This window comes from Strix uralensis, chromosome 3 (genome assembly GCF_047716275.1).
Source record: "Strix uralensis isolate ZFMK-TIS-50842 chromosome 3, bStrUra1, whole genome shotgun sequence".
Lineage (NCBI taxonomy): Eukaryota > Metazoa > Chordata > Aves > Strigiformes > Strigidae > Strix > Strix uralensis.
In genome coordinates this window covers 22,754,436-22,778,252 of record NC_133974.1, presented here as the reverse complement: position 1 = coordinate 22,778,252, position 23,817 = coordinate 22,754,436, and the positions used below count along the sequence as shown (strand labels likewise).

At 42.5% G+C, this 23,817-nt stretch overlaps 1 protein-coding gene across 1 annotated transcript in view; it reads left to right on the top strand.

Moving 5' to 3' along the window:
- ERICH1 (glutamate rich 1) overlaps positions 1-13,824 on the top strand; it is a 98,284-nt gene extending 84,460 nt beyond the window's left edge. Inside the window, exons 7-8 of the transcript XR_012628017.1 lie at positions 11,737-11,817; positions 13,690-13,824. The gene's annotated coding sequence lies outside the window, so the exon portion shown is untranslated. The remainder of the gene's footprint in view (positions 1-11,736; positions 11,818-13,689) is intronic.
- Positions 13,825-23,817: the final 9,993 nt, after the last annotated feature.

Here is a 23,817-nt window from a genome sequence, read left to right as displayed (position 1 = left end):
GTGCAGGAAGGAGGTAAAAAACTCAAAGGAGTTTTTTTCCTTTGTATATTGTGGCAGAGGGGCAGTGAATCCTTTAGATTCACAGAATCACAGAATGGTTTGGGTTGGAAGGGACCTTAAAGATCATCTAGTTCCAACCCCCCTGCCATGGGCAGGGACACCTTCCACTAGACCAGGTTGCTCAAAGCCCCGTCCAACCTGGCCTTGAACACTTCCAGGGAGGGGGCAGCCACAACTTCTCTGGGCAACCTGTTGCAGTGTCTCACCACCCTCACAGTAAAGAATTTCTTCCTTATAGCTAATCTAAATCTACCCTCTTTCAGTTTAAAACTTTTACCCCTCGTCCTATCACTACCCTCCCTGATAAAGAGTCCCTCCCCATCTTTCCTGTAGCCCCCTTTAAGTACTGGAAGGCTGCTATAAGGTCTCCCCGGAGCCTTCTCCAGGCTGAACAACCCCATCTCTTTCAGTCGGTCCTCATCAGGGAGGTGCTTCAGCCCTCTGATCATCTTTGTGGCCTCCTCTGGACCCACTCGAGCAGGTCCATGTCCTTGTTATATTGAGGGCCCCAGAGCTGGACACAGCACTGCAGGTGGGATCTCACGCAAACTGAGTAGAGGGGGAGAATCCCCTCCCTCGACCTGCTGGCCACACTTCTCTTGATGCGGCCCTAGAGAAGGTGTATGGGACGATCAGAGGAAGCCTTCCCTCTAACTCTGAGTGAGGAAAGAAAATCCCAACAGCTTGATTTCAAACTCTCCATTTATCTGCAGGTCTGAGAATACTATGGAAGTGTTGGTAAAAACACAGTAACATGAGAGGCAGAGGAAGATGTATAGAGGAGGTAAGGAAGCAGAGTGGAAGAGTAAAAGGACATATCCAACTTGAAGAGTCCTGTTTGCTCATTCTTCATAAAGAAACTTTTCCTACTTTTCTTAATACCCTTTTTGGCTTTTCCTGTATCTTTTCTGAGTCTGCTTCATCCTTTCAGAGATGGAAGGACCAAAACTGCCCATGTTATTAAAAATGCAGGTTCATCATGCATTTTTTGAAGTGTGCTTTGATTTGTTCTCTAGTCCTTTCCAAATCAGTTGCTTTTTTGACCCCTAACTGGGTACTGACCTGACATCTTCATAGAACTGTTATTTCATTCCTGAACGGTCCTTATCAGTTTAAGTAATTTTTGCAATATTTGCAATACCCTACATGGAATTTCATCTGCCATTTTATCACAAGTTGTTCATGATCGTAGTGCAGCTCTGCACAGTCAGCTTTCAATTTTAGTCCCTGTGATAACTGTAGTGGAATCAGCAGTCTCTCCCCCATTATTCATCACCTTTTCCAGGTCATTTAGGACCTTGCTGAGCAGCACAGATCCTGGCACAAAGTCCCAGAGGATTACATTGGCAATTTCCTTCCAGTGGGAAAATTCTGCATTCCTACTTTTTCTTTCATATCTTTTAATTACTTATTCATTCAAATGGGGATCTTCTTAGCCTATGAGACTTCCTTTTTAAGAGCTTTTTTTTTTTCCCAATGAATTTTAAAAATGCACTTTAGTACACCCTGTCTTCTTACTTGTTGATTCCTCAAAAAAAAAATGCCAGTAGGCTTCCCTTTGCAGAAGCTTAAAAGAGTGCTTCCCAGTGTATTTTTCCAAGTGTCTGATCATTCTGTTCCTTGCAATGGTTCCTACTGATTTTCTGAACAAGGACATCAGGTTCACTGATGTGTAGTTCCTCAGATCACCCCTGGAATTCTTTGTAAAAATTAGCCATTTCACCACCTTCCTGTCCCCTGACACTGAGACAATTCCCTGTGAGAGGTTACACACCAGGGCTCACAGTTGTGTTATTTCATCCTTCGGTTGGTTTAGAGCTCTTAGGTGAATACCATCTGGTCCTAGTGAGCTGCTAGTGTTGTGCCGTGGGAAGTACAGTGTCTGAAGAAAAAACACCATGTTAAGTCCAGTGCATCGTGTTAAGTGCAAATGTTCACCGCTCTGCCCCTCTAGTTTTGTTTTCTGCTCCTAGGTAATTTGAATTCTGTTTTAATCATTTCTGCTTGGCCTCACAGTCAGACAACCACAACATTTAATCAGAATAAATACTACCTAATGCAAAAATAAATGTTATAGAAATGATGCTCATTTGATTAATGTATTTTTCATGCTTTATTTCCTGAATAGATTGTTTTACCCTTTTCATAAATTAATGAAAGAATCTTCCAGTGTTTAGCTAGAGAGTTCACAACATAGGGCATGTACCTTTATGCAGGATTATGCCTAAAAATAGATTACCAGTCATGTTAAATAGTCACAACTGTGCTGGCACAATGCCATGCCAGAAATAATAGATGTCTCTTTAAGGGATTAAAACATTTAAATAGGAATACAGATAGTAGGGAATGGGAACCATGTGTAATCAGCAATGTGGAAGCAATTACAAGGGAAGAAAGCAAGGGGACATGTCAGAAACTGTGCGAGAATAGAAATTCAACTAGCAAGGTTCCTACTAAAGCTATGTAATTTAATTTAAAGCTTTTAAGCATTTTGTATCATACTTGGAAAGCTCCGGTAATTTATGCCTTCTTATATTGCAGTTTAAAGTCTTACAAGAGAATTTACAGACCTTTTGTGTTTTGGGTGGACTAATTCATTAGCCTGTTGCATCGGAAACAGGGAACATAACAGCAATATATATTCAGGCCTTTATATCTGCAAGGATGGATCAAAGCATTTACAGTTTCTAAATTTGGAATCATTTTTGGATGTTACAGATCTAGATATCCATTACTGCTAAATGTAAGAAACTTTCCTAGTAGACCGCTAAGGAAGACTTCAGAACATCTCAATGTTTTGACACGTTTGCTTATTGCAGGAAAGGTAAATGTCAATAAAATTGTACATTTTGATAATAGCTCCAGATTCATTTCAACCGTGATCACATGTAGAACAAGTTTCAGCCCTTTCAAAAAGCAGATTCTGCAAGTTTGTTTAGAAGGTGGATTAGGTGCCTTCGTAGGATTCATGACTCAGAATTTATAAAGCCATGTGGAATACAGTAACCCACACATTTTGACTATCTGAAAATTTTGTTTGGAAAAAACAGAGAAGTACCAGTGAAATGACTGACTGAAGTGTACTTCTGTTGTAAATCAGAGCTTTAGAATTAGAACCAAAATTGTGGTCATACTTTGAATGTGTCTATATTATCTTAGAATGAATCCTTTTCCATTCCAGAGTCCTGATACCCCAAACATCCCTACTGCAGCTATTTTTTCACAATGTGACTGTGCTCTGAAACAAATTAACTATGTCCTTGGCTACAGAAAAGCACAGGATACTGTATGTCACGGTCTTTCTTGTATATAAAATATGGCAGTTCTTTGCAAGCCTTCCAGTCATTCGCAGGCATGGCAGGAGATCTCATGGCCTTCTGTCCTCGGCTGCCATACCCAAATACCTGCAGTTCTGGAATTACATTTCAGAAAGCTGCTTCTTAAGCCCTCTCATTTGTGTGATTCATGGTGAAGATTTGGTATGTGTGTAACAGGGTTGCAATGTGGTATGTAGTGGAGGAGGAAGAGCCCTGCTCAAGAGTTAGTTGTATATGCACCTGCTTTTGTGCATAGTTTTACTGATGAGAAAATTTCCTATCAGCAATACAGAACTGGGAATGATCTGTCCAACTTTTTACAAACAAGTGGTTCAAATTCAAAAGGCTCTGGGCTGTATGTATACATGCACTGGACAGGTTGCAACCCTACACAGGTCAGTATAGCTATACACTGTGTATCGAGCTGCAGAAGATATCTGGGATGCTGTGATGGAGCCTCGCACTATCTGGGACCCTCTGCAGGTGGAGTGAGGGATGCCCATGTGGACATGGAGTCTGACAGTCCAGCTTTTTGTCTCATCAGACACAGAAGCAGCAAAGGACACAAAGTGAAGAGTTCTCATCACAGATTGTAATATAATTTCTCATATCAACTCTCACAGTGAAAAACACCCACTGAGGACTGGCTAGCCAGGAACACATGTTCAACCTGGCACAAGAGCCAATATCTGGTGGGTGTCTTGATGTAGATACTTATTTTAGTGGACTTTGGGGAGCAGAGCAGAGTGAGAGAGGACATGCCTTGCTCCTTAACAAGCTCACCCATCTTTGCTCCATCTCTTCAAAATGGAAAGGAAATTGCAGGCTGTTCACAGGAAAGACCCTAATGCCTTGTTTCTTTGCAAAATAGCAGCCCTTGTATGTCACTCCTTTAGAGCAACAAGTAACACTCTGTCTTGGATTAGTAACAGCTAATTGTCATACACAATCACAGGAGTGGATGTGCTCTTGAGTAATGATGTGTCTAGCAAGCCTTACATATCCAGATATATCCATAGGTGTTCCACAGGCTTCCCTAGTCAGATCAGCAGTGCCTTGGTAGCTGAAAAATGGCATCATGTTAAATGATGATACTCACCTTCTTCACAAACTGTCAGGATTGCATTGTGCATCCTTCCAGTGAAGTGGTTGGTATGTGCTTTGAATATTGGGATCATTGCGAGACAGTGTATTACAACTGTTTCTAGGGTTAACTGGGACTCTGGACCTCTACTGGAAGTCTGTCCGCTGCCTACTAGATATGAACCTTCCCAGAATAATGGCTATAGATAAATCTCTCCACCAGTATGCACCCAGATAATTATCAGACCAATGAGCCCAGCCCATAGTGTGTAGTGCTGGTTAATTTCTGAAGCAGCAAGTCATAAAGCTGTTGCTCAAAAAAGACAGCTATTATTCTGCTATGCATTTTAAACAGTCAACCCACTTTCCAGAAGTGGGTATTAAGCAAAAGACACACCAGGAAAGTGCTTGTGATGCAGTGTCACTTGCACAGCAGAGGCGGACAAGCTTCTCCCTGTCCATATCTGCTAGGCCAGTTTTCTCTTGCAGTCCAGCCTACAGATTCTGCAAAGTTGTACAAATCATTAAGGTGGACCCAAACATCAGAGTTGCCAGTGGTTGGTGTGAGTGTAGCAGCACCTTTTTGAAAGGTGCTAGCTTCCATTAGGTCTTCAGACCTGCAAGACCGCAAGTCTCTCTATTAATGCCCATTGTTTGTATTTTTGGTTTGGGGTTGGTTTTTTCATTTTGGTGAGGTCTTTTTGGATCAGTAGCAGTCAGGACTGGCAATGTTCTGTACATTAATAACTCTCTGCTGGGACATTGGAGATGGTTCCCCCAAAGATGCTGTACTTGCACATCAGGTCAGGTAGTGCCTGTTTATGCAGAGCCTTAAATGCAGTCCTTCCCATGTGTAGTGGGCCACTCAAGTTTTACCAGTGTTGTTTTCCCTCTATGAAGACCTCCCCTGAGCGAGGGGAGATGAAGCTAGGCTGTTGACCACATCCAGTAGTTGGGGAATGAGGCAAAAATCAGTGTTCAAGGACATCATCAGGGCTCATCAGTATCTAAGAGGAGAGGAAGTGTTTGGTGATCCTCCTTTTGTGAGGTTAAACATAGCTTCTTGTAATACATACTTTTCATTTGCTTTGGTCATCTTAGTAGCCGTTCTTTATACCAGCCTCGCTTTGAATTCTCCTGCTCTAATCAGCGGGGTGCAGTTCACGTGACTCTCTGTATTTACACTGTTGATGTCTGTCTCTGCGCTAGTACTTGCTGTACTATCAAACATCACTTTTTTTCCCTGATCTTAACATAAACATCTAAAATAGGTAAATTACAATGGAAGTTTAGAGCAGCTGGTTTGGAGGCAGGCATCTGCTCTAGCCACCTCTGGAGTTAGGAGAGAGGGATCCAGCCCTGCTTGACCAGAACTGGGTTCCAGATGAGTTGTGCCAGTGCCTCTGCACTACACCTATGCTGCTGCCAGTGACAGTAGCACTTACCTATCTTTGCTTTGGAAATACTTAAAAAAAAATTTCAGGATTATTTTTTTCCCCTGTAATTTCTAACAGATACAAACTGCAGCAATTTCTAACAAAATTTTCTTTCATGGCAGAAGTTCTCCATTCTTCATAGTAGAAATTAACTTGTTTTTCTGCTATTCTTTTGCTGTTAAATTTTTGTCAGTTTCTATTATTTTGCCCCTCAATGGCATCAAAGCACTATGGGTAGGCAGGCTGCAAATACAGGAGTAACCACTTGGCAGTGGAGCTGTGGGAAGTGAATGAGTCAATTCTCAGCAGGAAATAAATGAGTAGTTTAAGCTACTTCAGTGGTAACTCCATGAGTCTCAGCAACACAAGCTCTTGCTGCTGTCTGTCTGTAACCTTAGATGACTTCAAGGATTGAACTATCTGCAATTGTCTGTGCCTCAGCTCATCTACACAGTACTGCAGTCTTATTGACAGTATTTCCTACTTCTGTCATCAACATATTCCAATACATCTCCCTAATTTCTTGCTCTGCACAGATATTACTGTGTAATGCAACAATATGACTAACATTGTTCCTGTTCCTTGCCTGCCTTATCATCTTAAAATTCATTAACCACCTTCACATTCCTCCTTAACACTGTGCTTTGCTGCAACGCCTACAAAAATTTGGAAACAATCTGACTGGGAGCGAGCTGAGAACATTGCCTCACATGCCAAGCAATATAGTCTCTTTGTTTCCCTGGGCTCCTCCATCTGGTGGCATCCTGCTTGTAGGCTCTTTGGGGCAGGACCATCTCTTTCTTCTACCTGACAGTGCCCAATCCTACTACCCCTGCAGAGCTGGTGTTTTAGTTACCTTTGATTTAGGCAAAAATCCTTTTAGCTTAGCTTTAATTTTTAAGTAATGCACAGAATGATTTGCGAGGACATACTCTCAGATCTAGTAACTGTTGAAGTCAGAAAGCTCAGGATTAGTCATATGATTGTGTGCAGAGGAAGATTTGCTGGTTTGGTTTCTTTATGTGGTTTGTTTTACTTATTTACCTAGAGTGACAGCACTTTGTGTTTACTTCTGTCCTGCACAAAGAGCTGCAGTGGAAGCCATGGGTAGGTTCAGAATCCTGACCGTATTCCTCCACCCTGGCCTCTTTAAGGATGATGAATTCTGGAAAGTACTTCTTTAGTTAAATATCTGAATTATTTTCAGAATTATTACTTCAAAATAATACGTTTTGCTATTGTTGTCCAGGTATAGAATGAAAATTGTGTATGCTTTACAGGAAATCCTCTTTTAAAATGCTGCCCCTCTATCAATGTGGAAGGCCTAGAGTAAATCAGACTTAACGACCCTTGAAGCCAGTGGAGAGTTTTGCTTTAAACCAGTTTATTGTTCAGAAATGCAACTGCACATAGGCAGTGTCCTGCAGTGTTCTGCCTGCAATCTCTATATCCATCAGGTAGGAGCAACAACTGTTGGGAGACATCACCTCCAACCACTTCAGCATATAATGGGTCACAAGTAACTGATACCTGTAAGCATGCACGCTTGCCACCACATTGCCTTAGGTGCCTTAGCCTTCGTGTGGCCGAGAGCCTCCTGTGCACAGGTGTGCAGCCTGCTTTCCCCTGGCAGTGGGGGGTGCCTATCACTCCGGCCGCCCGTGGGGCAGGATTTTCCCCTCCTTCATCTCACATCTTTGCTCATGCGCTGTCGTTTTCGTGGTCTTGCCCCAGCAAAGCGAATACTGTGGCTGCGGTGTGTTCTCATAGGAAGCGACTGCAGCAGCAGGAGAATCGCCTGTCTTTCCTCCGTTTCTCCCACCCTTGCTTGGGGCTCAAATAATACACATGCACAGAGTGTAGCAGTCGGTCAGCAGACACCAGCCCCAGCCAGCATGCACCAGTCAGCGATAACCACATCACAAGCAGGAACCACTGACAGCAGTTTGGGCAGGTCCCACTGACGTTTGTGTACTTTCTGCAAGGGACTTTCTGGAACAACCCTGCTGCACTGGAGGGAAGCCCTGGGGAGGCTGCTCACCTGGGCACCCACATTAACTCTCTTCCCACTGGCCACTGAGTTTCCCTTTTTTCCCTTTTTTATTTTGTCTCTCTCACTTCCCTTCACCTCTCCCTTCCTCTGTCATTTCTATTTTTCGCCAAAAGCAACTCCATGCATGCCATCATATGCAGACCCTGCTGGTGGATCCCTGTGCATGTGAACCTGTCTGGGCATCCTTTGTGTAACAGCCACGTGTTGGCTGCAGCTCCCTACTCTGGGCTTCCATGCAGGTGTAAGAGAAACTGCTCTCCCCAGCTGCCATTGCCTGTGGTTTAACTCACACACCCTACCAGGTTGTCTCACTCCTCCCTCCCTCAGCTTCAGGATGGCTAAAAATGGTGAGAAATAGGATTTTTTAAGAAATAAGAAAGCAGAGAGGGGAAAAAGCATGGGTAAATGCAAGCAGTGGACTGCTGTGTGGGTGAGAGTCAGGGCCCACTAGTATCCAGAGTCTCTCGAGTGCCATAGACCATTGCTATTTCAGCTCCCGCAAAGGTCTACCGTGGCAATAACTGACCAGCAGAAGAAAGCATTATGAGTCCCTCTTCTGAAGAGAAGTTTCTGATGCTAAAGCTGAAGTATCAGTGTAGAGGGAGATGTCAACATAGCTGCCCTTTCATCGGGATAAAAGTAAATATACTGGAAAGTAGCTGGGAAAATGAGCTGGAAAATTGGAATCACTGTACAGACCAGAGGTAGCAAGGAGAAACAGAAAGTTGAGCCTGATTTTGGAAGATAATATATTTAAGGATGTGAAAGTAAATTCAGGATGAGAAGCAGCTGTCTGTGAAAGAGAAGCTAACAAAGTCTGGGGCACACAAAGAAAGCAACAAGTCCAGGAAGGATTACAGCATAGTTTCAGCCTAAATATTTGAGGCATCTCTCTTGGAGTGGTCAAGTGCACGGGCTCAGGGTGAGCTAACAGAGCAGGGGCTTGAGCCCCATGCTGCCATGCTTGCCTGCTGCTTGCCACTGAGCTGTGGTGGGTAATGTCATGTCCCTGCATGTCCCTGCATCGCGCTCCGGAAGGACAGGGATGTGCTCGCAGGCAGCACGGGCAGCACAAAGAAATTTTCAAGGAGTGCCAGTCAAGGAGGGACTTCTAATGGTGTGAAAATAAGTCATTTCTGTTGGTTGATTCCTGCAGCATTTGGGGCAGCAGCCCTTCCAAGAGGCACAGGATTACAGCAAAGAAACTTGTAATTATTGATTTCTCCTCATAATGGAAATATAGCACAAAGTGTGTTCAAAGTGTCCCTTGCCTTTAATTTTGGGGTGGGGAGGATGTCAGCATATCATATGCATTCTTATCTGCTTGATGCCTATAAGAAAACAATGCCTCCATCAAGCAGTGAAGGCATTAGTAGATGAATGAGGTAAGTAGTCTGCACTGGTGTGGTATCCCCGTGTGTTTGCCAAGCTTGTGTTTTTCCTCCTCTGTTAGCAGGTCCCCTGCCCAAGAGGGGCACGTTCATCTCTGTGTCATGGCAGTTGGGACTCACTTGTCAGGGGCTTGAACTTCAAAAGGAACAGAGGCAGCCCCTTCTTTGTTAAAAGTCCTGAAACAGCCTGGGAGGGTTATTCTTTCAGAGTCCTCGGGAAAGTAATACAGAGTTTGGTAACACCTGCCATTACAGAAAATGTTCTACAGTTCAGCTGTGTTGAGCATGGCCATGAAATCATTTTTAAAGACAGCTGTGGCATTCAAGGCATACTCTTTCCCTTCCTTTTTATTTTCTGCACAACGAAACTTGGTTGGAAAGCTCTCCCTTTCTGAATACCGTGCCACAGGAATTTCACTGCCATTCTCTGAATGGGAAGAATTACACACAAAATGACAGAAATTGTTAGTAATGCATTTTTCTGCGGCTCCTGAAACTCTGATACTGCAGTAGGTAGCTTTTTCTTTGAATGCAGGCAAGACTGGAAATTTAAAGGAAAAACTCAGTATTCTGCGTATTTCCAGAACACGGACTCTGCAGCGTTAGCCTTGTCCTGCTCTGGGCAGCAAGCCCAGGTGCTCTCCTGTTTGTGCAGAAAAGTTAGCATAGGCATACAGTGAGAATCAAGAACAAGAAAAAAGCCTTTGCCTTTTTATAGTATAGATTTTCATCCCAAATGCATTTTGGCAGGTATGGTGACTTGTATTTACTGATACGGTTCCCATTAACTTCAGTCAGCTCCCAATTTTATGTTGTTTCCCATTAATGCAATATTTCCTATAGCTAAGGTATACTGCACTTGCAGTCACTGTGGTGCCTGTCACTGTGCAAGTTGCATATTTAAAAAAAAAACCCAACAGATTGGGAGGTTCCCAGTCTCTTGCTGTTAGTATTTAGATTGACACTATAGTACTAGTTCAACCCAAGCTACCTTTTTGTGAATGAGACATAGCTCCACTGGTGCCGATGGGGTTCACGTGGTATAAACATGGTGTGGTGAGAGGAAAATGAGATCTGCCCACTGCGTGCTATGTAAGCCAGAGCCTCAGAAGAAAACGGCATCGTTCCCTTGTATAACATTAAGCATCTGCTGAAAAGTAAATGAATTATGGGAATTCTTGATGAGTGGTGTCACTGTGGAATACCTAATGTAGAGTATTTCTCCAAGTAGAAACATTTCATGTTTCTGCTTGTTCACAGCAAGAATATTTCTCAAGAGAGCTTTAGGCTGCCAGAGCAGAGACCAAAGGGCTGTAAATCAGTGCTGTTCTGTGGAGCACTTGTGATTAAAACCGATGTGGGCTCACTGTGCGCACTGGTGCTATACTGACTTATACCACCTGAAGACTTTCACCCTGCGTGTTTAGAAGTATGACTGCAACTGAAGCCAAATTATGCCTTGCTATCCTTATTCAAGGTTGCATGTATTGATGATGCGAAAAAGGAGCTTTCTCAGCACAGTCTATCCATGGACACTTCTAAAACAAAGATAAATTAATTTTGTAGATTAGATTGTACCACCATTTCTCACACTGTGAACTGTATGACCCCAGGAGCAGAACTGAATCCAAGCTCACTACAGTGAAATCACTGTTAATAGAAGATAGTAGTAACAATAAGTATTAGATTAAGTACTTTCCAGTGGTAAAACTTTAGCAGCAGAAAAAGGGGCAAGAACACGCATAATGGTGAGTAAAAGAGAACGCTATCAGAAAAGAAATAACTTACTTTTAAATGTACCTTCAAATAACCCTATTATATTAGCACATCCTTTCAACTTGGGTCATGACTGCATTAAGCTTCCTACCCAGTCAGGTCATCCTGTGGGTATAAATATATGCTCTGAGTTACATAAAAGCCATCCAATCCTATTTGCATTGTCACTTTATGATACAAAATGCTATAATGACCCTTTTTTTATGTCCATTGCTATCTATAAAGCAGGCTTAGGCCCTTGGGTTCTTAAGGAGGTCAGCTGTCGCGTTGCTCTCTTAATAATCTTCAGGCATTCCCAGAGAGTTTTCCAATATTGCAAGACATACCTGGCCCCAGGCGGGACAGTTTGGCCTCTGCCAACACCTAAGTGATGCAGACAGATCCCATGTGACAGGTTACGCAACTGAGCTGGGCTTTATATACCCGGAAGACCTTAAGCATGTAAAAGGCTGTAGGGAAAAGAGCATCAGGTGAGGAAAAACTGTTTGCATACCGTGCTTCTTGGAGTGCTTTTGGCATTGTACCAAACCATATTAGAATAAAGCTTCTGTTTCATTAGGGGGTCAACTTGTAAAAATTCCCTGGGATTTAGTAATGTATTGTGTGTTCTAAAATTGTAGGGTTTGCAATTCTATGAAGACTCAGAAATCATGGTTATTCCTCTCCGGAGAATGACACCTGGGTATATAAGGTTGTTGCAGGTATGAAAATTCTGTCTTTTTTTCTGCTTTTAATTAGATCTTTGAAATACCAGTATTTCTCTTGCTCAGACTGATTTTATTTCAAATTATTGCATGACCAACCCAGGGGAGCACTGGCTTCTGGTGGGTTAACTTGCATAACAACTCAAGTCTTAATTAAGCCTCTGCTGAAAAGTAAATGAATTATGATAATTCCTGGTAATTGGTATCATGCTGGAATACCAAATGCAGAATACTTGGAAGGAGTTTATGTTTCTGCAGTGCTTAAACAGAAACTACTTCTCCATCATTTTCTGTTGCAATGGCTTTGTGTGTTTGGGGCAGTGGGAAAATGTTAATGGGAAGGAGGATGCCAGGTTCCTCAGCAACTCAGATGAGCTGTCAGTGAAACACTTCAGCCAGCTTCTGTGGTTATGATAAAGACACCTGGATCAGTATTGACATCTGGAACATTGGGGGACCAGAGTACCAATCATTATATGAAGAAAAAAATAAAAACATACATAGAAAATCTTTTCAGTCAGTTAAATAATTGAGAATAAAACAGCCCAAAAATATATATGCAAAGTATACTTGGCATTGTTAGGTTTATGGTTGGACTCGATGATCTTAAAGGTCTTTTCCAACCTGAATGATTCTATGATTCTGTAAAGTAGAGCATCTTCTTTATTGTACTCCATAGTTTGATATTTACAGGGTATATATCCTTTTGTTGGAAAATCTTACAGCTTTTAGTGGTGTGATCTGCATCCAAAGTCATAGACTACAGTAGCTGAGAGGTGATAGTTGAGTGGTTGAGAGACTGAGCCTAAGGATACTGCATTTCAGTCCTAGCAGTGAATTTCTTTCACGCGTCCCTGTATATCTTTTAATATCACCTTACATAGTAATTTTATTTGGAATTTCTTTTGTCTTTATTTATTCTGCTGCTGAAGCAGCCACACTGTCAGCCACATTTATCAAGGTCAGAGCACTCAGCTCTGATTATTTAAGCTCGCAAAAAACTAGAATCTGGAAATGAAAATCAGGGTCCTTGGAATCTGTCACTCCTGTCAGTGGTGCCGTGCTTTCCGTCCATGGACTGCAAGGGAAAGCATTAAAAAGAATCATTATTTGAGGCCTAGTCATCACTTCATATAAGAAATTCTGCACCTAGAAAGACACATTATATGTTTTAACTCACAGCGCCAATATGCATAGGGATTTGTGTTTTGTTCTCTAGGGAGTCCATGCAACTGTGTTTCTGCTTCTTGGTCAGTGTATCATACATACTAGGCAAGCAACAGTAACTTAATTTCTTTTCTGATTGTTAATCAGATAATCAGTAATTAATTTTTAATCTTTACTTTGGCATTTCCTGCTTCTTTGTTGGACTTGACAAAGTGACTGTGATAAAGCTTGTCTGCTTGGTCTAGTGCTACCTGTGGAGCTAATAAAAGATGTTACTGATCCCTTTTAGCCTTGCTTTCCTGAATTAATAACTAACATTCAAGGGAGCATCATATGTAGGAAGGAAGAGATCTTTGTACTCCACTGGAAGTCCCTTCTCCTTTATGCCTAAGCCTCCACACTTGATTCAGCTCTCCCTCTCAGCCAAGAAGCCAGAGGGAACCCCATTAAAGTCGCTGAAATCAATGAGTTACAAATGAAAGAAAAGTCATATCAGAAATGTGTCCTTTCTTTTACAAAGTGATAAAAAGGAGGGCCTTCCAAAACGTGCAGTAATTTGTGCCAAATACTCTTCAGCAGAAAGCAGAGTCATACTATATTAAATGCCATGGAGAATAAAAAAGTGCTTTGTAGGTTCCAAAGACCTGCTTTTGTGCTGCACTCAGCTGAATCAGTGTGTAACTTGCCCCATTTCTCCCATAGACTCAAGCTGCAGGAAAAGTCGTTATCAAATCATCAGACACAGTGCTGCAATGGTCAGCGTTGCTGCTGGGAATGTTTGGGATCAGTATATCCAGCTACAGCACACACCAGCTAACTCAAAAGAAGAGGCTTCCCTTGACCCTTTAAGCTGCGTTGGGATGTGACCCAAGAAGTAAAGGCTTATGTCAGTAGTGCTGATGAGCGGCTTTTCTGCCTCAGTTACTGGTTTGGAGGTAATGAGTCACTTTGCAACTGTGATTTCTACATGTAAAGTTAAAAAACGGAAGAATTACAGAATTCTTCAAGAAAGAAAAAAAGAATAATGACTAGCAGAGGCATCAGATTTCCAAATAAGATGAACTGTTTGTAAATACAATGGACTTCTTTTGTTAACTAGTGTATAGACAGAGATCTAAAGATACAAAATACAGTTAAAATCAGAGTAGGTGTAAACAGATTGATGGGGGTGCCATGCTTCGTTAGTGTCACCTTGTTGCAGCTTTTGCGAATTGACTTCTGTGCTAAGACTGGTTTTGAAAAGCAAAAGTTAGAAGCAATATATTCCTCATGACAAGAGTTACACCAAATAAAAATAACCTCTCATAGACTCTTTGTACTGTTTTGTGTTTATTACAGAATTTGTGCACTCTAACCTTTTGCTATTGAATCTTAAACATTTCTTGATGCCTTTTGTGTAGAAACGTTTGTGCATTGTAACACAAGCTGGTAGACTTCTGCAACAGCAGAGATGACCTCAGGCTACACCATCCATATGGTGTTGGGAAAGAACCATGGCACCAGACCAGATAACTTCATAATTCTCTACTCTAGAAACTCTCTACTCTAGAAAGTATCAGTAAAAATGTTGGTTGGGTTTCGTTGCAGAGTTCAATATCTGATCATATTCCTCTGCAAAGCCCACTTGTCCTATAATATATACTCTGATTAAAACAAAAATAGAGATTGACCTTTTTTCCCTTCTTTTCCCTTGTTTTCTTGCTCTTCTCACTCGATGCAATAGCTTATTCAGGAATGTTCTCTTACTATTGGTTTGCATTTTTCCAACTGTTTCTGTTATTTTATGTAAATATGGCTTTGTAGGGTCTTCTGTGCATATGCTAGCATTTAAAATCCTTTGTTCTCAGTTACTAAATACAAATATTATTTTGGGGTTTTTTTCCATGTTTAAAATTGTTTCTTCTGTCAACAGTGTTTATATTCAACCACTAAGGGGCATCCTACACAGCTGAATATTCTGAAGTCTTCAGATTGCTCCGTGCAACATTACAAATCACAAATTGAATCAGGTTGAAATTTTTACCTTTTTTTTATTTTTTTTTTGCCTCTGGTTCCCTTTCTCACCCCCTCCAAGAAATGTCTCTCCTCTCCCCACAACTCTTGTTAAATTGAAGAAGATGAGAAAATTAGTGGTTTTTTTAGTCATTTTTTACAACGTACCAGGTCACATATTACCGCCATCATGTATAGCCTTCTGTTTATATTTAAGATAAAAAATTGTATAATGGAATATTCCATCTTCTGCCTTCACCTACAAGAAATGAAACAAAATACTTGATCCCTTTGACAAAAGTAAGAATGATATCTCTGGAAAGCATTTAATCACATTGATTGAAGATATACAATCTGACCCCCACCAACACCCTCAGTATACCATATTTATAGCTTTTTAATCAATGCATATGATTTTGGGCAGCTGCATTTCTGTTAACTGATTTCCTGCCTCCATGCAACATGAATGTAAGATCATTAGATGTTTTCAGTGCCATTACTACGCTAATATGAACTCTCTGTTAGATAAAAGCTAAGTGTAATAACAATAGAATTTTAAGAAGATATACTAAAATAAAATAAATGATAACTTGACCACTGAGATGTTCCTGTTTTACTGTATCATGGAAATGATGCTCATGAGGAATATGTATTTTTTTCATGATAATTGCTTTGAGTAGTTTTGTTAAATTTAGCTGGTACCATGGAAAATGACAGGAGGACAACACAAGCAATAGGCATATTGAGTGTGGAGAGACTCAGTAAAGGTACAGGCCTTAGGAGCCTCAGGAACATACACTGAAGCACCAGGAAGGTGTAATTGAAATGAATTACAAAATGGATACATTTAATCTTGCTGATGATGATTTGGGCCTGGGCTGAAAATCACCTTTATATGAAAAGTTGGGACTGCATCCAGCAGCAGATGTAGTCATCTGTAGGTAACCTAACTGCTCCTGTAAAAATCTAAATCCAGAATTTCAGTTTTCTAAAGTACAGCTGCCACCTCATGCTGGGCGTGACAGACAGCCACGTGCCCGTCCCTCTCGCTCCTCCAGCTCCCTGGAAGATCTGCTTTCAGGTTTCCCCTCAGCTGGGTGAGGCTGGGGTGTGTTGAGCACCAAGACATCAAAACCTTGTAGCGTGTGCAACAACATGCCCATCAGCTCATCCTCCCTGGGGCTGGAAGCACAGAGGTGGACTGGGGGCTGCCCGAACTATGACTGAAAGCTAATAGCCCCTAGCTCCGTTCATCCTGCTGTTTGTTAGAGCAAATGCCCTTTGGCAGAGGAAGGAAAGGCACCTGCACAGCAACTCACAAAGGAGTCCATGGTGCTGTACCTTCCCTCTGCATGTTCTTTGGAAGGACTGGCATGGTCCCATGGGGTCCTGACTCCTAAAGGAGGCCGGCCATAAGGAACCCGTCCCAGCTCTGTGTCCACTACCGCAAGGGCCCAAATTCACACTTAGGACAAGCTAAAGACTTTTTCCTCCTAACTGCCTGTTAGCTAAGTTTGCCCTGCTCCCTGCTCTCAGTGTGCCATGTGCCTGGACCCTACCTAAGTTTGCCATGTTTATAGACAACTGACTCCAGCCTACAGGCTCAGTACGTGGCTGGGCTCCCAAAATCTGGGCAGCTTACTGCTCTGTGCTGCAATTCCCAACCCTGCCTGTGAATTCAGTCTTCAAAGCTCTGAACATGCCAAACTTCAAGCATATGTTTATGTCCTATTGAAGTCAAAGGGGGGTTTAAGGAACATCCTTATATCCTTTGCCAGACTGAGGTATTTAATCGCTTCCTTGATCTCCCCCAAAAAGCATTTACATTTTAAACATATTTGTACTTTTGTTTATACAGCTTTTACTTCAAAAATGTTGGCAATTCATCAACAATTTAATGCTGATGAAAGTTGGGAGCTTGGGGAGGTTGATGCTGCTTTACTTCGTTTAGCAAAGCTTTTAAGAAACACCAGCAATGGATTTCATTTGGCACATAAATTGTTATGTTTGAGGAATTATGCTCCAGGAATTACTTTTTACCTTCCCTAGCTTGTAAAAATATTTAAATAGAATTACTGTTTAATCTAGTAAATATTAGACCTTCTTTACAAATACACTTTAAAAGTCATTTCATAAAATTTATCAGATTGGTTTTACCTCTAATATCAGGCAAATATAGGATGCCAAACAATTTTAACTAAACTAATCCACTTCTAACAGCAGTAACTTATCTAGTTTGAATTACATCTTAATACATGAAGCTAATTATTTTATTATTTGAGAAGGAATCCCAAGAGATTTTGCAGCTGTTTGGTTTGTATGTCTGAGTCCACCTCCTAAAGGCAAGTGAAATGAAAGTATTAAATAATCAGAAAATCAAACATGGTTGGTATTCTCTTCAAACAGATGTAGCATAGACTGGAGGGTTGTTTGAGATAAATGGCATTGGTGGTGAATATCAGACAGCATTCAAGCTTGATCTCTTGTGCGAAATAAAGTTGATTAAATTCACTTGAATGTTTTATCAGAAACTTTCACATATATATACTCAGTTGTCTAAAGCAGAATTTCTGTCTTCTTCCATCAGGACAGACAGACAGCCTAGAACATTACTCAAGGTAACACACATTTACTAATAAAGGAAGCATAAAATGAAGGCAATGTCTCTGACATCTTTTCAGGCATCTTCTGGAAATTATGTTTTGTCATCAAAATTACTGCTCTAGAGTATTATTTATCACTAAAGCTGGAGGTTATAGAATTGTCGATTGTGAATCTCCAAATATGCCATAGACCAAGAAGACAAACTTAAGTAGTTACCAATCAGTGGACAGGCACTTACTAGGCGGTGGTAATGTCATTGTGATGCTGAGCCTTTAATTTGTATATCAAACTAAGAACAGAACACAAACAAGAAATTTAATTTTCTACCCCTAAATTACGTGCTTGTCTTTTTATACAGCAGATGTGCTGCAGGCTGAAGAATCAGATCACTTGAGTGGGCTCTCTTCTGTCCTTCAGCTGCCCTGAGGTTTCATGTTGTGCAGAGCTGCTATCTAGTTTATATCTGCCACAGCCCTCAATGAAGGTACTGCAACGGCTTGGGGGTTGTTCTGGCAGTGTAACCCTCATGCCACCAACGCCTTGCTGAGAAGCCCTTCATTTTAGACCATGCGGTTTTACTAGTGCCAGATGCATGAAAGTCTGGCCTCAGCTGAGGTTTCAGGTGCTGGTGTAATGGTAATTAATACCACCAATAAAACTGGGGCACTGACACTGCATGGGATCTTTCTTCTTGTCTCTGCATTGCCTTTTCAATCACAAGTTGTGGAGTGGGTTTATTAGTGACAGAGCTGTGTGTTAGTGGTAATTTACCTCCCTGGCTTCAGTTGAATGTAGCCACAGAGATTTAACTGAGAAATGGTTTTACCTGTGCAGTGCAATGGCACTTTCCTATGAATATATTAGTGATAAAACAAAAAAAATATATTAATGCTTGTCACGATTTTTCCTACCTTAGATAAAACACTTTTTCCTTCTTAGTTGTGAGTAGTCAATGACAACAAAAAAAAAAAACCTAAATCAGTCTTGTCTTTCATATGACTTTCTTGTTACTCTTTTACAACTATTGCAATGTAATAAGGTAGCTGAAAGGTAGTTTAATCAAACGGTAGATTAATACAGTTCCTGGGGCTACGTTCACTTCAGTTTTTAACTAAGCGTGTAATCATGAGCCACGGTGTGTTCCTGACTTTTAATCAGTGCCCCTGTCTCTGTAGCGAGTGTGTTTGTAAGCATAAAAACAGCCCAAAAGGGCCCAGAAAGAGATGTTTCTTCACCTCCTTAGCAACATTTTTACAACTGACCTTTTCTAAGAGCACAAAGTGCTTTAACAATCAATAATCCACACCTTTTCGGAAGGTTTTAGGAACTTCATGTAATCCACAGCACCCCACTGACAAAGTCCATCCTGCAAGGGAGACATCAGCACAGGGTGGTCAAAAGAGGTGTCTGAGGCCAAGCAGAGTGAGGGTTTGAATTAACTCTCAGTGGGTGCTTCCATGTGTTTCCATTCAGAAATGACAGGTGAGATTCAGCTTGGCTGACACAAGCAAGCGATGGGAAGGTTGACCAAGTCTGCCTGTGCCCTTAACTCCCTCTATAGACAGCAGAGGTCCTGTGTAGGCCACCTCCAACCTCCCATCTGGCAATGGCCTGAAGGTGCTTTAGATGAGCTGAAGGAATATGGATGGTTTCCTTACATGAGAAAGCACTTAATGTTTGGGATTTCTTTTATTTTTCTGTAATTTTTCTGACTGGGTGAAGGGGCTGTATCATGTTTCTGTTATTTAAACCACAGTAAGGAAGAAATACCAAGGCAGAGTGACCCTGTTGCTGGTAAAGGTTTTTAATCTTTAAAAAAAAAAAAAGCAAATAACAAATTGGTTTGTCCTTCACTTTGTGTTCTTCAGCAATGAATTATAGGAACTTGAAACTCAACCCAACAGGGATGGTGTCACGTAAAGCCAAAATGCAGGAAAACTTGAACAGAATCATCACTGCCCAGGAATAACTCAACCACCATGTGCCTTCCCTGTCACAGCTGAGCCATATTTCCTTTTAAAAAGCAAGCTTTGCCCTAAGGGAAAAGAAAGCACATAGGACTGTGCTTTGCTCCCCCAGGTGCTCTTCAGCTGCACTGTGGTAAATCCTCACTGTAGGTGAGGAGAGGAAGGGTGGAGGAATGGCACCAAAACCTTGGCTTTGCTGTGACCCTCTGACAGCACAAGAGCCCCTCGGCTGCTGCTTCAGGCAAAGGCAACCAGTGTATCGCTCAGCCTTCGGTGAGGCTCCACATCTCTGTCCCGACTGCTGTCTCCTGCTCCCAGAGCTGCTTTCTGGCTCCTCTGAAGCATGTGGAGCTGTGACTGAGCCTCTGTGTGTGTGTGTCTGTCTGTCTGTGCTCTGAGGGCGAGAGCAGCCTCTGCCCCTCAGGCTGCAGAAGGTGGTGAATACCCAAGAGGCGTGAGGAGGGATGCCATTGCAGCATCAATAATTTGTGCAAATCCCTGGCTCTTCTCTGAGTAATGTGCAATCTCCTGCTGGGTCTTAGCTTTCATCTGCAGCACAGCTCTGGCAAGAGCTTTTTCATCCGGTAACTCCAAGTCCCCTTTTCACTCATTTGCTACTTACATCCTGTTCATTAGCTCTGAAGCTCACCTAAGGAATTATTTGTGATGTTTCATCCCCAACTGAATTTAGCTGTTAATTTGATCGCATTGTAACAGAGGAGAACCTAAAGAAACACTGGGAGTGTTTGACATGAAAAGATACCTGCAATGTTTTTTGACACTTTCCTCCTTATTGTCAATTTTTCAATAACAATTCTGCTCTTATATGCGTGTCCCTGCATCTCCCTGCCTTTTCTTTGCCAAGCAGAAAAGTCCTGAGGCCTCAGCTGACCCTATCTTGCAGAACGGCGTGTGATGGGAAGAGAGGCATCACTCCGCAAAGAACAAGAGAAGCAGAACAAGCATCCCACCCACCGGGTGAGAGGAGCTGAAAATCTCAACTGCCAGGCATGCAGTGAGACCGTGGTGACACTGAGCCCAGGGTGGCTTTAATGAGCTAATGCTCCTGCAACCGTTTAGCAAAGCTGGGGACTCACTCAAGCTCTGGGTAGTTTTAGCTGTGGTTTAACTATGCAACTGTCTCAATACAAGTTTGTGCCAAAGTGACACAAGGAGAATGAATGTAAAGCAACCAGTCACCAACAGACTTTTTGGTTTTTTTAAAAAAATCATACAGTCTGAATTCCACTTAATAATTGCTCTCCCACATTAAAGCAAAATTAGTTCTTATCAGGTGGCACATTAAAAATCCCAGAGTTTGCTCAAGGATATCGACACTGGAGTATGATGCTACACCTTTATCTCACTAAGCCTATCCACTGTATATTAAATATTCAGCCTGAGCTATTCCCATAGGTTCTCTCCATAATCACTGAAAAAAATGAGCATCCCCAGAGAGCAATTCATCCCCTTCAGGAGGTGTCTAGAAGAGTTGGGCCAACTCCTCCCCTGAATGTGTGCTTCTCTCCTTATTGACTACGGGCTGGACACCTCACTTCTAGAAAGCTCAAAGCAGCGAACACAAATCATCCCTATTTCTACAAAAACATCCTATTCCAATAAGAGAAATTTCCCATTGAAGACAGACACTGAAATAATCAGTTAGCAAATTCAAAAGCATGATTGCCAGGTTCTGAGCAGCTTTCAGAGGGAGCCACTGAGCTGCAGGATGGTCTCTCTGGGTCCAAGAAAGTGGAATCTGGGCACTGACCAGCATACTCATCCCCACTGCAACTCACCTCCCGGATGGAGGCTTCTGGAAGCCTCAGAAAGCTGAAGCAGCGCTGAGTAAGAGCATGTTGCACTGGAGGGGTGAATGCAGCAGTGCATATTATAGCAACAAGACTGACTAGTATTAAGAAAGGCTGCAATGAAGATGCACAGGTCTGGGCATCCGCATGGGAAGTAAAAGCTCACAAAGGACATTTCCTATTTCCTTGGGAGCTGAAGCCCTTGCCACCATGTGTGCGCTGTCATTGTGCTACAACAGGAGCTGCTAGATGGATGGTTGGCACATGTCTGCTGACCATCCTCCCTGAAAGCGGCAGGATGCCCTCTGCAGAAGGAACAGCTTCCAGGCACCTGGAAAACCACAACAGTGCTGAAGGATCCACCACAAAGCACATTCACAACCCCACCAGCTACTGCCCTCCATCTCCCCACCATGGGAACAGTGACCCCCAGTCTGGTCACTCTCATCCCTTCCAGTACCACCTCTCATGGTGGTCCTTCCAGGGAAACAACTCTTATCAACAATGAGGTTGTGACAGCCAGCTCACCTCCCGCCTCCCCTGAAGCAGAGGCATGGCCACTGCCTGCAGGCTGAAGGCTGGAGGCCAGAGGTGGACTGAGGGCTGGAGGTGGACTGAGGGCCAGGGTGAAGCCCAGTGGCCACCAGAGCCTTCTGCTGACCCCTGGGCATGAAGCACGGCCCAAGCAGGAGATGCCCGTGTGCTCCAACAGCCCCACAGAGGCCACTTAATTGATTAATTTCAATTGGCATACAAATACAATTTAACAAGTTGCCCAATCTTTTATGTAAGCTATGAAGGAACAGCAGAAAATTAATCATTTCTGGGTGAAAAATATAATCTGCAAACAAAAAACAAAAAGGAGAAAGTGCAGCTCAAAACTCTGCAGCTCTATTAAAATATGCTTTGAATACTGTCTTGAATCTTACGTAGCTCATCATTCTTTTGCTATCTGAGCAACCTGTATATAAACACCCAGATTCAACTGACATAAAATATCTGAGGTATTTAAACTAGGAATGCAATTATTTTAGGTTCTTCCCACTGTCACCAGAGCGCAATAAATGCTTCTCTGTTCTTGGGTGAGCCAGTCCACCCCACAGAGGCACCTTTTTCTTTCCACTGATTATGGAGGGAGCCTACTGTGTTTGTGCTTCTAACTTAGGCATCTCATTTAGGTTCCCATAGCTAGCTAGGATGAACCCAAACCAAAATCAATCCACTTAAGTATCAAATCTCCCACTGCCAAAGGCCAAGCTGAACTTGCTGTTACAGCAAACAAATACATGTCTCTTCACACTTGGTTTTCCCAAGCAACAAAGCCACAGAACAGTTTGGGTGGGAAGGAACCTTCAGAGGTCATCCAGTCCAACGCCCCTGCCATGGGCAGGGACACCTTCTACTAGATCAGGTTGCTCAAAGCCCCGTCCAGCCTGGCCTTGAACGCTTCCAATGATAAGGCATCCTGTTACAGTGTCTCACCACCCTCATAATGAAAAATTTCTTCCTTATATCCAATCTAAATCTACCCTCTTTCAGTTTAAAACCATGGCCCCTTCCCCTGTCACTACAGGCCTTGGTAAAAAGTTTCTCTCAATTTTATTTATAAGCCCCCTTTATATATTGAAAGGCCACAATAAGGTCTCCCCGAAGCCTTCTGTTTTCCAGACTGAACCCCAACTCTTTCAGCTACTTTTCACAGGAGAGGTGCTCCATCTTCCTGATCATCTTCGTGGCCTCCTCTGGACCCACTCTAGCAGATCCATGGGGGCTCCAGAGCTGGCTGCAGTATTCCATGTAGGGTCTCATGAGAGTGGAGTAGAGGGAGAGAATTGCTTTTCTTGGCCTGCTGGCCACACTGCTTTTAATGCACCCCTGGATACGGTTGGCTTCCGCACATTGCTGGCTCATATCTAATTTTTTGCCCACCAGTACCCCCAAGTCCTTCTCCACAATCCATTCATCCCCCGGTCTGTGCTGACATTGGGGATTGCCCCAACACATGTGCAGGACCTTGCACTTGGCCTTGTTGAACTTCATGAGGTTCACATGGGCCCACTCCTCAAGACTGTCAAGGTCCCTCTGGATGACATCCCTTCCCTCTGCACCAGCTTGGTGTCATCCACAATCCTTTTCAGACAGAAATAATGTTAGTTAGAGATACCCTGCACCCCAGCACCATGCAATGCCTGTTGAAAGGGGCCTGAAGCAGCACAGCAAATGATCTTGCATGTGTCAGCACTGAACTCCCTCCAGCCCTGGGCCATATCATGTTGCTCACGAGCTGCACTGTCATCCCTGAGATTTGATTAAAAAGAGAGTTGTGCTCTACCTCAATTTTCATGGTTCCTTTAAAGCTGGACTTCATGTACTCGTTGTAGTCTAACAGCCCTTTAAATGAAATATTCTTTTGTCAATACCTATACTATAGTATTCTTTCTGTTAACACAACGTTT